Source organism: Leopardus geoffroyi, chromosome A3, assembly GCF_018350155.1.
Source record: "Leopardus geoffroyi isolate Oge1 chromosome A3, O.geoffroyi_Oge1_pat1.0, whole genome shotgun sequence".
In the NCBI taxonomy this organism is placed as follows: Eukaryota; Metazoa; Chordata; class Mammalia; order Carnivora; family Felidae; genus Leopardus; species Leopardus geoffroyi.
Genome location: NC_059336.1, coordinates 101,648,835 through 101,663,768, shown reverse-complemented (window position 1 = coordinate 101,663,768; position 14,934 = coordinate 101,648,835).

Here is a 14,934-nt window from a genome sequence, read left to right as displayed (position 1 = left end):
GCCCTGGACTTGTCTACACTCTTGGTGCTGGCTGTGGAGACAAGAAAAGCCGAAGAAGGGGCTAGTGCGTGTGGAGAAATTCCCACTTCGTATAGGATGGTCAGGGAAGGCCTCCCTGGGAAGATGATTTAAACAGAGATCCTCCCCAGGCCGAATGATACGGAATAACGTCCTTAAAGAGTTGAGAGAAACAAACGTCAACCTCGATATGTGTGTCCTGAAAACATACTATCTTTCAAGTACAAGGGCAAAATGAAGCATTTCTATGTGAATAAAGACTGAGGAAGCGTATGACCAGAACTTCACTGAAAGAACATCCCTATGATTTACTTCAGCAAAAAAGAAAATACCTGGGACACCTGGGTGGCATCCAATTCTTGATTTCAGCTCAGGTCATGATCTCATAGCTTTGTGAGTTCAAGCCCCGCTTTGGGCTCTGCGCTGGAGGCACAGAGCTTGCCTGGAATTTTCTGTCAACCTCTCTCTCTCTGCCGCTCCTCTACTCACACTGCCTCTGTCTCTTTCATAATAAATCAAGAAACTTTAAACAACTTTTAATAGCTTCAATCATCCTCCAGTAACAACTTGCCATAGGCTCCATTCTCCGTTCCAATCTGCGTTGGACACATCAAGCAACATGTATATATCGAGACAGGGAAGGAGCTACTCCACTTGGGAGGGAACTAGAGAGCTTTCTCTTTCTCTGGGCTCCACTCAAAGATGTCAGATTGTAGGTTCACCCTCGGAGCAGGTATGTTGACCCATCAAGTAAGGGCTTCTTTTTTTTTGTTATAGAGGGTACAGATTGCTCAAATTTGTTTTTCACTTTGGGTGGATATTTGTCATGCTGCAGATTATGTCCTACAGAAACTTCATTAGTCGTGGCCCTATATGTTTTTAAAGATTTATTTATTTATTTTTTTGCTTCCTCCCATATATGTATCTTGTAAAAGCAGATATGATTAGTCACTTCTTGCTTTTCATTGTTGTTATGTCACTAATGGAGAGTACTAGCACGATGTCCTGGGAGACGATAAAATGGTAAATTACCAGCCCATACAACCTGCAGCGTGCGCTTGGAGAATTAGCATATACCCTAGGCAGAATTGTTGAGGTCTGTAGTTACTCCTGCCAGCTAAAAGTAAAGCACCTGTCATTTTCTGTTTATTGAATGAAGAAAAATAAAGTATTGTCCACTAAAGACTTCCATATCAGATAACGAAGCTATATTGATTTTCTCTAATAGAGAGATATCTTGAATGGTAACTGTTATTAGAGTTATTATCACATTAAGTGCATAATAATATATTGCTATAAGCTAAGCCCTTTACTTCTTATACTCGCCTAACTGGAAAACTAAATGTGAGTATGAAAAGTATAATCAATCTTGCATCTTTCTTGTGCCAAAGTTTTCTGATATTTCAATATTATTTAGTGTGGGGTAGAATTGATCCAGGTTTACAAGAGTGTATCGAGTAAACTATTATAGCCTCCATCAGCTACCCAAGCTAACACGCTGAATGAAAATTCTCTGATAACTATATCCCTATCAGTAAATTAAGCCAGATTTAAAGTTGTGTTCTGCCCAGAAAATAAAGTTCTACAATGTTCTCCATTAAAGAAATAACATAAAGAAGTAAGTTCCTGCATATTGAATGCTGTATTACAGTGAATACTTAAATCTAGACGAAATAGAAAAAATTTCTAGGAATAGATCAATTAATAAAATTGACACAAAAGGGGTAGAAGCCCTGACTAGATCAATAACCATAGGAGACATGTGAATAGTAGTCAAAAATCTGCACCTATAAAAGGCACTAGGCCAAGACAGATTTATGAGTAAGCTCTACCAATGTTTCAAAGACCGTATTATCCCCATGTCACTTTTAAACATGTACAAATGCAAAAACTTATTAATTTGTTCTAGGAAGCCAGCAAAATCCTGATACCTACTAAACTGGATAGCTCCAAAAGAAAACTGTGCCCAATTTCACTTCCAAATCTATGCCAATACAAAAGCCTGCTGAGAGACAGACTCTGTGGGACTGTTGTGTTTCTACATGGCTTGCAAACAGAGGTACTAACTACGCTTTGTTCCAAACTATATTTTCAAAGATGTTTGTATGGTGAACAGCCTTGGAAGATAGTGATAGAACCTCCATCTGGAAGAGAAAGCAGTTTTGATTACTGGTAAGTATGATGAAAACAATGTCGCCCTCCAGTAATCTTGCTTACTTCCCTTTATAAAAGATTCCAGTTCCTGAAGCCCAGAGTTTCTTGACTGTGAAGCAGGCTGGCTGTGTGTATGGCATCAGTCTGTGTCCCAGAGTCTCGAGTATTCTGTCAACTTGTATGATGCTATGGCAAGCTATCTTGTTAGCTCGCAAGCAAGGAAAAAAAAAATCTCAGACCTTTTACAATTCTCAATAAGGTCTTAAGTAAGCTACCAGCAGGCTGAATTCAGCAATGTGTTAAAAGATCATGTATCGTGGCACAATAGGATTTATTCTAGTTAATCAAGCTAATCATCGCCGGAATATCTATTAACATAGGTGACTATTAAAAGAACAACAGGGGCACCTAGGTGGCTCAGCCAGTTAAGCATCCAACATCGGCCCAGGTCATGATCTCGTAGTTCATGAGTTCAAGCCCTGTGTCCGGCTCTGTGCTAACAACTCAGAGCCTGGAGCCTGCTTCAGATTCTGTCTCGCTCTTTCTCTGCCCCTCCCCCACTTGCACTCTGTCTCTCTCTTTCAAAAATGAACATTAAAAAATATTTTTTAAAAAGAGCAATAAAATAAAGCATGTGCTAAAAAATCATGTGTTAACGTTTATCACTTATTTCTTATTAAAGCTAAATAAAACAGTGAACATCAACAGAAGTATTTTTAAAATTTTTAGTTTTGAGAGAGAAAGAGAGAGCGCGAGTGCGGGAGGGGCAGAGAGAGAGAGAGAGGATGTGAAGCAGGCTGTGTTGCTAGCAAAGAGCCTGATGTGGGGCTTGAACTCACAAATTGTGAGATCACGACCTAAGCCAAAGTTGGATGCTTAACCAACTGAGCCACCCAGGTGCCCCTGAGCTAAGGACAAAAGAAACATTCCTTAGTTTAAGAAAATGTTTTTACCAGGAACTAACAACAGTACTGTTAAGCATTCCTGTTAAAGACAGGAACACGGAAAATTTTTACGCTGTTGCCTATACTATTCAACATTGAACTGGAGTTAACTAGTCAATAAGAATAATAAACAAGAGGAATAAATATTGAAAAAGGAGAGAAAGATTTGCCATTTTACTAGTGGGCGGGCAACACTACTCTGTAAACAATTCAAGAGAGTCACCTAAAAAACTATTAAAACTAATGGGATAGTGAAGTAATATGATCATGATCAGATACAAAGTTTATATATGACAAAGTCATGGCTTTTAAATAGAGTCAATAATCAATTAGAAAATGGATATGAAGAGTCCCATTCTCAATACCAATAAAATCTATAAAATTCCTGGGAATAATCTGACAAGGAAAAGGCAGGCTCCACAGTAGAGGTAAATAGTTTTAGTAAAATCCACAAAATATTACTGAATGCCATTTAAAAAAATGCCACATTCCTGAATAGGAAAACTCACTATGTAAAGATGTCACTGTCCCCCCCCCCCCACCCCAAACAATTAATAGATTTAATGTAATGGCAATGGAAGTACCAAAAGAATTTTTCAATGGAAGCAATGAATTCCAATGCTTATCTGGACTAGGAAATATGTGAGACAATTTTGGAAAAAGAAGATACATGTATTTTCCTCGACCCCTCACCAGCTATTAAGACATAACACTTACAAACTCCAAAATAGCATGTATGGGTGTAGGAAAATAAAAATGGATCAAGGAAACAGTTTGGAGATTCCACAAAGGGGCACATCTACACATTGGAATTTAAAATATTATCAGAGGGCCATTTCAAACCAGTGAGAAAAGGAAAAACACTCAGAGAGTTAGAGCAATTGGATTCCATAAAGAAAACATAAATTTGTACCATACACAAAAATAACATCCAGATGAATTAAAGAGAAATATCATAAAAACAAATACAAAAGTATACAATTATCACAAGAAGATATAAGGGGATATTTTTATAATCTTGGAAATATCTGCATATGAGAAGTAAATACTTTCCATATATTTCAGCAACAAACCCGTAAACAACAAATATAGAGCAGGCAATTCACAGAAGAAATACAAGATGCCACTATATACATAAAGATACTCAGACTCATTAGCAGTCAGGGACATGCAAATGAAAACAAGTAACGGTGGGTTTTTTTACTCATCTGAACAAATCGAAAAAGATGGATAATTTTCAACATGGGTGATGTGTATTCTCATATCTTCTTGGTGCCAACATAAATTGGTCCTACTACTTAGCAATTCCGAGGGCAGTATCCAGACCAAAATTTAAAGCACACTTATTTGGGGTGCCTGGGTGGCTCAGTCAGTTAAGCATCTGACTTCGGCTCAGGCCATGATCTCGCAGTTTGTGAGTTTGAGCCTCGCGTCGGGCTTGGTGCTGACAGCTCAGAGCCTGGACCCTGCTTCAGATTCTGTGTCTCCCTCTCTCTGCCCCTGCCCTGCTCTGTCTCTCAGAAATAAACATTAAAAAAAAAAAAAAAAAAAAAAAAAGATACACACAAATATCATCTGTTATCCATGTATAATCTTGCTTTTGTCTCAGCATTTCTTGGTGTCCGTTCACCTGCCTTCCATAGTACAACCTTTGGACATCCGTTTTTATTGAAGTGATGATTCTTTCACACAGCATATTGTGGAATTTCGTATCGGGGGCCTTCTGAAAACCTTGCTCTCTCATGGGTGAGCTTTTCGCACCCACATTTGTTTTCACAAGGGTTCGATCTAACTTCTGTCATCTTATTTCATTATTTTTCTGCTCTGCTGTTTTGTTCTGTCTCATTTTTACATCGTACCGCAAGGACCGTAATGTCTTCTTTCTCTTCCTCTGTTTATTGATCTGACTTCAAGCCTGCTGCTTCAATTCGGGGTCCCCCGGTTCATCTTCCACAGAACAAAAATCATAATATTTACTTACTGTCTCCCGGGGCCTCATCTTTGCTGACAATTCTTTAGAAACCCTTACTGGGCTATAGTCTTCCTCGAATTCAGTTTCTGAGTTCAATTTCTTCAGTCTTCAAGGGACAGGGGACCCTTTTCCCTCTGGGCTTCTGTCTGCCCTCTGCTAACCGTTGGTAATTGGTTCCTGTCAGAACAATGAACTCCTACTGCTGATTGCATGCCAGAGCTTTGCATGGAAAGAGGGCTGTGCAGTTTGGCTTGCTTTTGAGGCTTTAAATGTTTTCTACTAGTGGGAAAACTAGACAGCGCCCCAGTCAACCAACTGAACAAAATCCTCTAACTTCTGGCAAAATCCTACAGAGAAAGGCTCAGGGCTGGTCAGGCCAATACGAGAGCCTGGATAGAACTGCTTTGTTATAAGTCTCCTCTACTCCCCCACCACCACGCCCCCCCCCCCCCAACCCCTATCTTCTGTTCACCCTACCTTGACCTTCCTTTTTCCCTGCTCCACCCTCTTTCTGTCTAGACCAGAGGCACAAGTGTCCTAGCCAGCAGATGGAGAGGGAATGTGGCCCTGAGCTCCACCCTAACACACAGGAATTTGGACTTGTTACTCTGGAAGCAACTCCTGGTACATTTGTGGCTTCACTGGTCACAGGAGGCCCTATCATCGGTGCTTTCTGGGTCCTGCCTTTGTTATTTGCCCTTCTCTGGACTGGCAGTCTCTTGGAAGTTTTTTATTTTTCTTCATTTGGCTCCTTATCCAGGGTCTCCCTCTCAATGGTGGTCCCATTCCCCGACAAGGCAAAACTCTCTCTTCCTTTCCTAGGTTTGACCTTGGGGGTACAGGCAAGGCTGCTGCTAGCCCAGACTCCCCAAGTTTGGGACTATTTCTGGTCTAAGGCACAGGGCTGAACCTCCAGGGCTTGACTGGAATTTTGAAAGACTTGCAAAACTCTCCCTGCAGGAAACTCCATTCTCTGACATTCAAGGTATGTTTGCTGGCTTCTCATTTGGGAACTGACTCAAGCAGATAAAAATCTAATTCCCAAAGTACCCTAAGGCAGTCTTTCATCCCACCCAACAGAAATCCTTGATAAAAGGGCAGGGGGCTTTGTGTCCTCAGTTCTCTTGGTCAGAGAAAGCACCTCTCTCAGCCTGACCTAGCCTCTCTGAGCCTGCTTTCTGGACAAACATCCTCACCCTGTGTGACACGCCGCTGGGAGTGCCCAGTGTGGAGCGACTATAACTTCTTGACAGACTCCAGAATGTTGGGAAGACATTTCAATATCCAGAGGTGAAAGCTGCTTTCTAAGATACCCATCCATGTGCGATGGTTATGTTTCACCCATGCTTGGGAACAGTAATCGTTGAGTGGAATGGGGAATCCTATCAAGAGAGGTCAAGTCTGATGGGTGTCACAGGAGGTCAGAATATATGCAAGAAACGATTTGGATCCCAGCAAACTGGGAAACAGACCCATACACAGACCTGAGTCGCCTCTATCTACCTCAACCCCACATGGATCGCTTCATTAGAGATTTAAGAGGTGGATCAGGTCTAGATAAAGTGTTAGCAAACGATGGCCCTTCGACCAAATCCCCCGTGAGGCCTGGTTTTGTACGGCCTGAGAACTAAGAACGGGTTTATACTTTTATTTATTTTTTTATTTTATTTATTTATTTCTTTTTCAACGTTTATTTATTTTTGGGACAGAGAGAGACAGAGCATGAACGGGGCAGGGGCAGAGAGAGAGGGAAACACAGAATGGGAAACAGGCTCCAGCCTCTGAGCCATCAGCCCAGAGCCTGACGCGGGGCTCGAACTCACGAACTGCGAGATCGTGACCTGGCTGAAGTCGGACGCTTAACCGACTGCGCCACCCAGGTGCCCCGGTTTATACTTTTATTTTTTATTTTTTTTTTTTTTCAACGTTTATTTATTTTTGGGACAGAGAGAGACAGAGCATGAACGGGGGAGGGGCAGAGAGAGAGGGAGACACAGAATCGAAACAGGCTCCAGGCTCTGAGCCATCAGCCCAGAGCCCGACGCGGGGCTCGAACTCACGGACCGCGAGATCGTGACCTGGCTGAAGTCGGACGCTTAACCAACTGCGCCACCCAGGCGCCCCTAGTTTATACTTTTAAATGCGGGGAAAAATCAGAATACACTTTCGTGACACATGAAAATTACATGAAATCTAAATGTCAGCATAAGTAAAGTTTTATTGGAATGCTGCTTCTCCCATGCATTCACATATTATCCCAAACCCCTGAGGGGCTCCCGCTGCAAGGCTGAGCAGTAGACACTGACCATGTGGCCCATGTGATCCTTCAAGCTTAAAATATTTACTCTCTGGCACTTTACAGGAAAAGCGTGCTGACTATTGGTTGAGATCATAGATAAAATAGAGCCCTTGATTTGGCATTGTTGAAGCAAAATAGCTTTCACACGTAAGTAGACCTTCGCTCAATTCCTGGTCAATGTAAATTATGTGTTGTTATTATTATTATTATTTCATTTTGGTGAATATGCCAATAAGGTGGCCAGAGGAGTTATATCCAGGGTAGTCCTTGCTTTTGAACATTTTTCTTTCCTCTTGGCTGTTTTTTAATTCTGTGGGACTACTCTTAGTTCTTTTTTTTTTTTTTAATTTTTTAACATTTATTTATTTTTGAGAAAGAGAGAGAGAGAGTGTGGAGGAGGGGCAGAGAGAGAGGGAAGACACAGAGCAGGCTCCAGGCTCCGAACTGTCAGTGCAGAGCCTGATACAGGGCTCAAACCCACGAACTGCGAGATCATGACCTGAGCTGAAACCGGGCGCTCAGACGACTGAGCCACTCAGGCGCCCCTCCTCTTAGTTATTTCCACAAGGAAAAGGTGAAACTTGTAAAACAGAGACACAAGGCAGCATTCAGGGACTCACTCAGGTCCCCTCGTAGGCACCAGTGCCACCTAATTGCTTGCCCCACACAAAAGGTGGATCAGAGAAAAATCGCTTCTTTATTCTTCCCCTTTACATCATCTTGCCCGCACCTGGGGAGTCTGGATGCTCAGAGACCGAGTACAACATGCATCTGATGATGGGTTACACCAGGGCACACCCAGACCTAAATCCTTCCCAGATTTATGGAGATTTTCCGTAGCTTAACTCGATTTCTAATTGTCCTGCCACCTGTACTGAAATGTACAGTATGTGTTAATCTCGAATTCTTTTCTGTTTCCATAATCTTGGTAAAGTTTCCTGCACTCAAAGAGTAAATCCAATTTGGTCCGCGGGTTTTTAAGAGGGAGCCAAGTTCACTTTTATGCTTTCCAGCATAAAGGCTTCCTCGGAGGTGTTTTGGGCAGCTAAAAGGCCGGCGTGGTTTCTCTTTCCTGTGGTCCCTGTGCTGTGCCTTCCAGGCTGAAAGCATGAGCTCACGTGTCTGTGTCTCATTACAAGTGTGCTTGCCATCATTTGAGAGGAGTTTAAGGAGGAAATGGGGAAGGGTCTCCACTTACTCAGCACACTGATGCTTCTGCTCTTCTCACAAGCATTTATAGACGACAAGAATGAAACCATAGACCCAGTACCTGTTTAGGTAACTATTTTTCTGCACATTTTTTAAGGCAACTGTCTCTGAGTCTGCCATGTGACTCTAGACAAACTGTTCAAATTTTTTTTTTTTTAATATTTATTCATTTTGGAGAGATAGAGACAGCGTCAGCAGGGGAGGGGCAGAGAGAAAGAGGGAGACACAGAATCTGAAGGAGGCTCCAGGCTCTGAGTTGTCAGCACAGAGCCCGACGCGGGGCTCGAACTCACGAACCTCGAGATCATGATCTGAGCTGAAGTCAGATGCTCAACTGACTGAGCCACCCAGGCGCCCCGAGACAAACTGCTTAAACATCACTTTCCTCATATGTGAAGTTAGAATAGTACATTATCTGCCCTGCCACCTCATAGGGCTGTTTTCAGGAATTAAATGAGATAAAATATGTGGCCATGTGCAAAAAGCTTTTGTCAGTGAGAGTGCTCAGGCCTCTTCCAAAGGAGAATTCCCTATTTTCTGATCATCTGTTCTCTGTTGCCTACTCCCCTCACCCCCACCCCCAAATTAAGGGCAGTATTTTTCTTTAGTTGGAGACCTTGAATTTGTCTGGTCTTAGGCAAGTTGCTTCACCTCACTTCAGTTTCTTCATCTGGAAACTTTCATCTTAAAAAAAAAAAAAAATTGTATGTGGGCCCCTGGGTGGCTCAGTTGATTAAGCGTCTGACTCCTGATTTCTGCTCAGGTCATGATCTCTGCTGACAGTGCAGAGCCTGCCTGGGATGCTCTCCCTCCCTCTCTCTCTCTCTCTCTCTCTCTCTGCCCCTCCCCCATTCGCCCATACACTCTCTTTCTGTCTCTTAAAATAAATATAAATAGACATTTAAAAAAATTTATGTCTATATATATAAGATGTTACTGGGAGAAGCTGCAGAGAGCATACGCAGGCCAGTCTGTATGATTTTTGCAACTTTTTGTGAATCTAAATTACTTCAAAATAAAAAAATTTAAATTATGTGTAAAGCACTTGACACAATGCCAGACATACTTTAGAAGTTTATATGTGGGAGGTTAAAAAAAAAATAAAGAGGTGAAAGTTCTTTTGTGCTATGAGCATCATATGAACCTGAGCTTTAGTAGTATTATTTTTTACCATTTGATATTATTATCTAACACTGTAGTAACAAATAATATTTGTTGAATACTTACTACGTACTGAACACTATTTTAAGTATCCTGTTATTTCATTCTGACATCTTTAGGTGCTGGTTCTGAATATTACCCCCATTTTATAGATGAGAAAGCTGGGGCACAGAGATGTCAGGTAACCCATCCAAGGTCACGAAGTTTAGAAGTTGAGGAGCCAGGATGCAAACTCCAGGAGCATGACCCTACAATTCTTAGTCAAAAAAAAAAGATCATTATTTGGTCATCTGTGGGACGTTAGCCAAGATCAATCTTCAGGGTGGGGAACCTGCACCTTTGCTCTCGTTTCCCCCTCCCCCACCTTTACTTCCAGAGTGTTCCCTGGAGGATTGTATCTGGTGGGGTTTTCGAGCTACTTAAGGACCCTTCTCCCCACCAGTGATTTACTTCACCCGGCTCTCAGGCTGTAAAAATCCCTCTGATCATGACGATCGTTCACAAATGGGGATGCCCCATTAAAAATGCAGCTTCCCTGGCCTCTGTGCTAAAGATTCAAATTTAGTGGTCTGGGCTAGGATTTCAGAGGCCATATTTTTAGCAGGGTCTACAGATACATTCTTATCATTAGCTGAATTTGGGAAACAATGACTTAAGATTGTATTTTCCTTAAAATGACATTAGGTAAAAACTAAAAAAAAAAAATCTGAATGAAGTAGGGACTTTAGTGAACAGAACAAAACAGAAAAGATTGCATTTCCCAGAGATACCTAATATAAAGCATATGGTGGTGGTGGTGATGGGGGGAATTTGCAGCAAGAGATAAGCATCTTACCAGGGACACTCAGACTAGGGAGAAGGCAGTCCTTGATTTTAACTGTCTCTTTTTGGCTTTTGAATGTTGTGAGCTCTTGGTTTCACTTTTCGCATCTTTAAAATGGAGACAGTTTGGGGGCGCCTGGGTAGTTCAGTCGGTTAATCGGCTGACTCTTGATTTCAGCCCAGGTCTGGATCTCACGGTTTGTGAATTCAAGCCCGGAATCGGGCTCTGTGCTGACAGTGTGGAGCCTACTTGAGATTCTCTCTCTCTTTCTCTCTCTGCCCGTCCCCCTCTCAAAAAAATAAATATTAAAAAAATAAAAAGAAAATGAAATTGAGACAATTCAACCCATGTCATGGGGGTGCCGTGAGGATTAGTGCTAACGTCATAGGAAGCATTGTGCTTTGTACATTATTATTGTTGCTATTGTTTGACCACCTACAACCACATAAATGGGGTTGAATTATCAGCCAAGCAGCCAGTCACCTCGGATGGTGAAGTCAGGCCCCAGGGAATTTCAATCCTATGGGTGCTTTAGTTTGAATATCATAAGCAAGATAAAAGAATACCTTTACTAGTGTATGCTGTTTCTTTTCTTTTCTTTTCTTTTCTTTTCTTTTCTTTTCTTTTCTTTTCTTTTCTTTTCTTTAATTTTCTATTTTGCTCATTGAAGCAATATACATGAGGACTGACTTGGGGAGATTCGGAGTTCCAAAAATTTGGTGCATTGTACATCTTACCATGTTATGGAGCTATGCTCTAGGGAGCATCACTCTTTTGGAATATCAAATGAACAATTATATCGGGCAGCCAGGGAACAAAGTGGCCAGGCATGAATGTTCCCCAAGCACCCACCTCCCAGTACAATGGTCTTGGCTACAGTTGTATGTTAAAATCATCTTGAAAACTAAATACGAGCTGTCCTGACCGCACCTGGAAAGTTCTGAGCAGGAAGCCTAGCAGAGGCTTCTAGGCTCAACATTTAAAAACATTTTTTTTAAGTTTATTTATTTTGAGAGAAAGAGAGAAAGAGCACAAGCAGGGGAGGGGCAGAGAGAAAGAGAGAGAGAGAGAGAGAGGGAGAGAGAGAGAGAATCCCAAGCAGGGTCTGCATATCAGCACGGAGCCTGATGCAGGGCTTGAACTCACGAACTGTGAGATCATGCATGACCTGAGCCAAAACCGAGTCGGATGCTTAACCAACTGAGCCACCCAGGTGCCCCTAGACCCAACATTTTTAAAAAGCTTCCCCCAGTGATTCAGATGCACACCAGAATTTGAGAACCACCGTACTAGTGGATTTTATTGTTTTGTTTGTCCAGAAAAAGTTGGCGACATGGGCGCCAGCAGCTAGTTCAGCTTTTCTTAATCCTTTGCCAGTTTATCCACCGCTGATTCCATATTCCTTCTGCCCTCGAAGAACATCTTGGCCTGCCCATGGCTGGCCCAGCTTCCTTGCCTGGCGGGGTGACCCAATCCTTTCTTCCTGAAGGGTCTGGGCCAATAGCAGTCCTGTCTGAATCGGGCTGCTGAAGTTTTCCATTGAATTGAATCACAGCCCCAGGGAAGCCCCCGCATTCCAGACATATTCCTCCTGACCTCCATTGTGTCGAAGCAGCCCAATTTTCTCTTGAGAGTCAGGATCAATCACCCCAAACAGTACAGCGACCCCTTTGCTTGTTGATCGCTGGAGTGAGGAGCCATCATGGCCAGATGGCAGTCCCAACTTCCACTTTTGTGGACCCCCTCCTGTGTCCCCTGTGGAACTCCTGTTTGGGGACTAAGCGCTTTCCACCAGCAGGGCCCAGAGTCGTGAAAGTGGGAAGCAGCACGCTGTCTGTGGGTCACAAGGGATGATAGTGAGAGGAGCCACTGCCATTTCCACTCCTTGATCCCGGGGCTTGTGGATCCTGACCGTGGGAGCAACAGCAGCACAGGGGTCACTGACTTGGAGCACACATTGCCCTCACTCGGCCAGGAATGTCACCCAGTCGATGACACAACTGAGTCTTCAAAGGCCATCAATCGTTCTGTGAAGCCTCTGCTTTTGAATGACGGGGAGCATGATAAGGCAAGTGAATTCTGTGTTCATAAGCCCATCGCTATCCTCATTTGCTAGAAGACGAAGAATCCCTCGGTCAGAAGCAGTGCTGTGTGAATACAGGTGAACCAAGCACTCTGTAACTCCACGGGCAATGGTTTTCTTTTTTTCTAATTTTTTTTTTTAATGTTTATCTTTGAGAGAGAGAGACAGAGACAGACAGCACAAATGGGGGAGGGGCAGAGAGAGAGAGAGGGAGACGCAGAATCCGAAGCAGGCTCCAGGCTCCGAGCTGTCAGCACAGAGGCTGATGCAGGGCTCGAACCCACAGACTGCAAGATCATGACCTGAGCCACCCAGGCGCCCCAACAGGCGAAGGTGTTAGCAGAAGCATGTGGACAGGACAGCACATCCATGTGAAGAATAAGGGTCTATTTCAGAAAAAAACATGACAGCAGCGGTGCCGTGAAACCTAATTCTCTTGGGAAAAAAACATTGTAGGGGCGCCTGGGTGCTTAAGCATCCAACTCTTGATTTCAGCTCAGGTCACGATCTCACGGCTCATGGGTTCAAGCCCCAAACTGGGCTCTGTGCTGACAGTGCAGAGCCTGCTTGGGATTTTCTGCCTCTCCCTCTGTTCCTCCCCCACTTATGCTCTGTCTCTCAAAGTAAATAAATTAAAAAATATTTTTTTTAAAAATTATAAACACAAAATATAGAGAATAAAAGGGGGGAAAATCTCAATTTACCCTCCTTCCTTATTTTTCCCTTACCCTCTTTATGCACCGCTCCATTTCTGTCACCAGAGTCTTTGACTGTTAGTCTTTGGATCTATATTCTCTGCTTTTTTCCTGAGCATTTAAACACGTATATGTGAATATAGAAACAGAGCTTTTTCTTCTTTAAATCTGAATGAAAAGTTTATTACATAAACTCTTAGAACTCTCTATTTACATTCTTTTTCTTCATTAACTCTTAGAATATCGTCTTGATGGGCAGGGAAGTTTAGGTATGAGATCTCTGTCTCTCCCTATTTCCACATCTACATCTAGATCTCTATCAACATCTGTACCCACCTCTATATCTATAGAAAGCATTGCAAGACAATGAATTGCCACAAATACACCAGTGAACCCAGAACCACAGCATAACTAGTAACTTGCATCGATTTTTTTTTAAGGTTTATGTATTTATTTTGAGAGAGAGAGAGAGAGAGAGTGCATATGAGAGGGAGAGAGAATCCCAGGCAGGTTCCACACTGTCGACACGGGGCTGGGCATGGGCTCTATCCCACAGAACGGTGAGGTCATGACCTGAGCTGAAATCAAGGGCCGGTTGCCTAACTGACTGAACCATCCAGGCACCCACCCCCACCACCCCCCCTGCCACCCATCTAATTTTAGATTTTTATTTATTCTATTCTCTTGCATCTCTCCTTGGGTAACCACTTTCTGAAGTTTTGCAATGATCATTCTGTTGTTTTTCTTTTTTTTTTTATGTTTATTTATTTCTGAGAGAGAGAGACAGAGTGTGAGTAGGAAAGGGGCAGAGAGAAAGGGAGACAGAATCCGAAGCAGGTCCCAGGCTCTGAGCTGTCAGCACAGAGTCTGACGTGGGGCTCGAACCCACGAACCGTGAGATCATGACCTGAGCTGAAGTCAGACACTTAACCGGCGGAGCCACTCAGGCGTCCCTCCATTGTTTTTCTTTTAATAACATTATATTAAATTTTAAAATAGCTTCAGCCTCTGAAGAAGGGGTGAAAAAAATAGAGACAGCCCCAGTGTACTATTTACTGGGCTTCCCCCAATGATAATATTTTACATAAGCAGTATACATCATCAAAGCCAGAGAGTCAAGGTTAGTGTAATAAAATAAACTCAGGTACAGACCTTTTTTGGACCTCACCAGTTTTATATGCACTCTTCTGTATGTGTGTAAACAGTTATATGAAATTTTATTCTGTGTAGATTACAGTAACCATCAACACAGCCAGGATATTACTACAACTCTTGATCTGATTTCCTTCACTGCCATTCTGTCACTTGAAGAATATCATGTATTGTCATGTCTAAAAACTCTTCCCCTGACCCCAGGGAAGGAAGATGTTCTCCTGTTTCCTTCTAAAAGTTGTAAAGTTTTAAGTTTGGCATTTAGATCTATGATCTATTTGGAACTAATTTTTGTAGAAGTTATGAGATTCAGGCCAAGGTTCTACGAATTTCCAATATTTTCAATGCCATTTATTATAAAGATTATATTTGCTTCATTGAATTGCTTTTGCACCTTGGTCAAAAATCAGCTGGCAAAACTTTG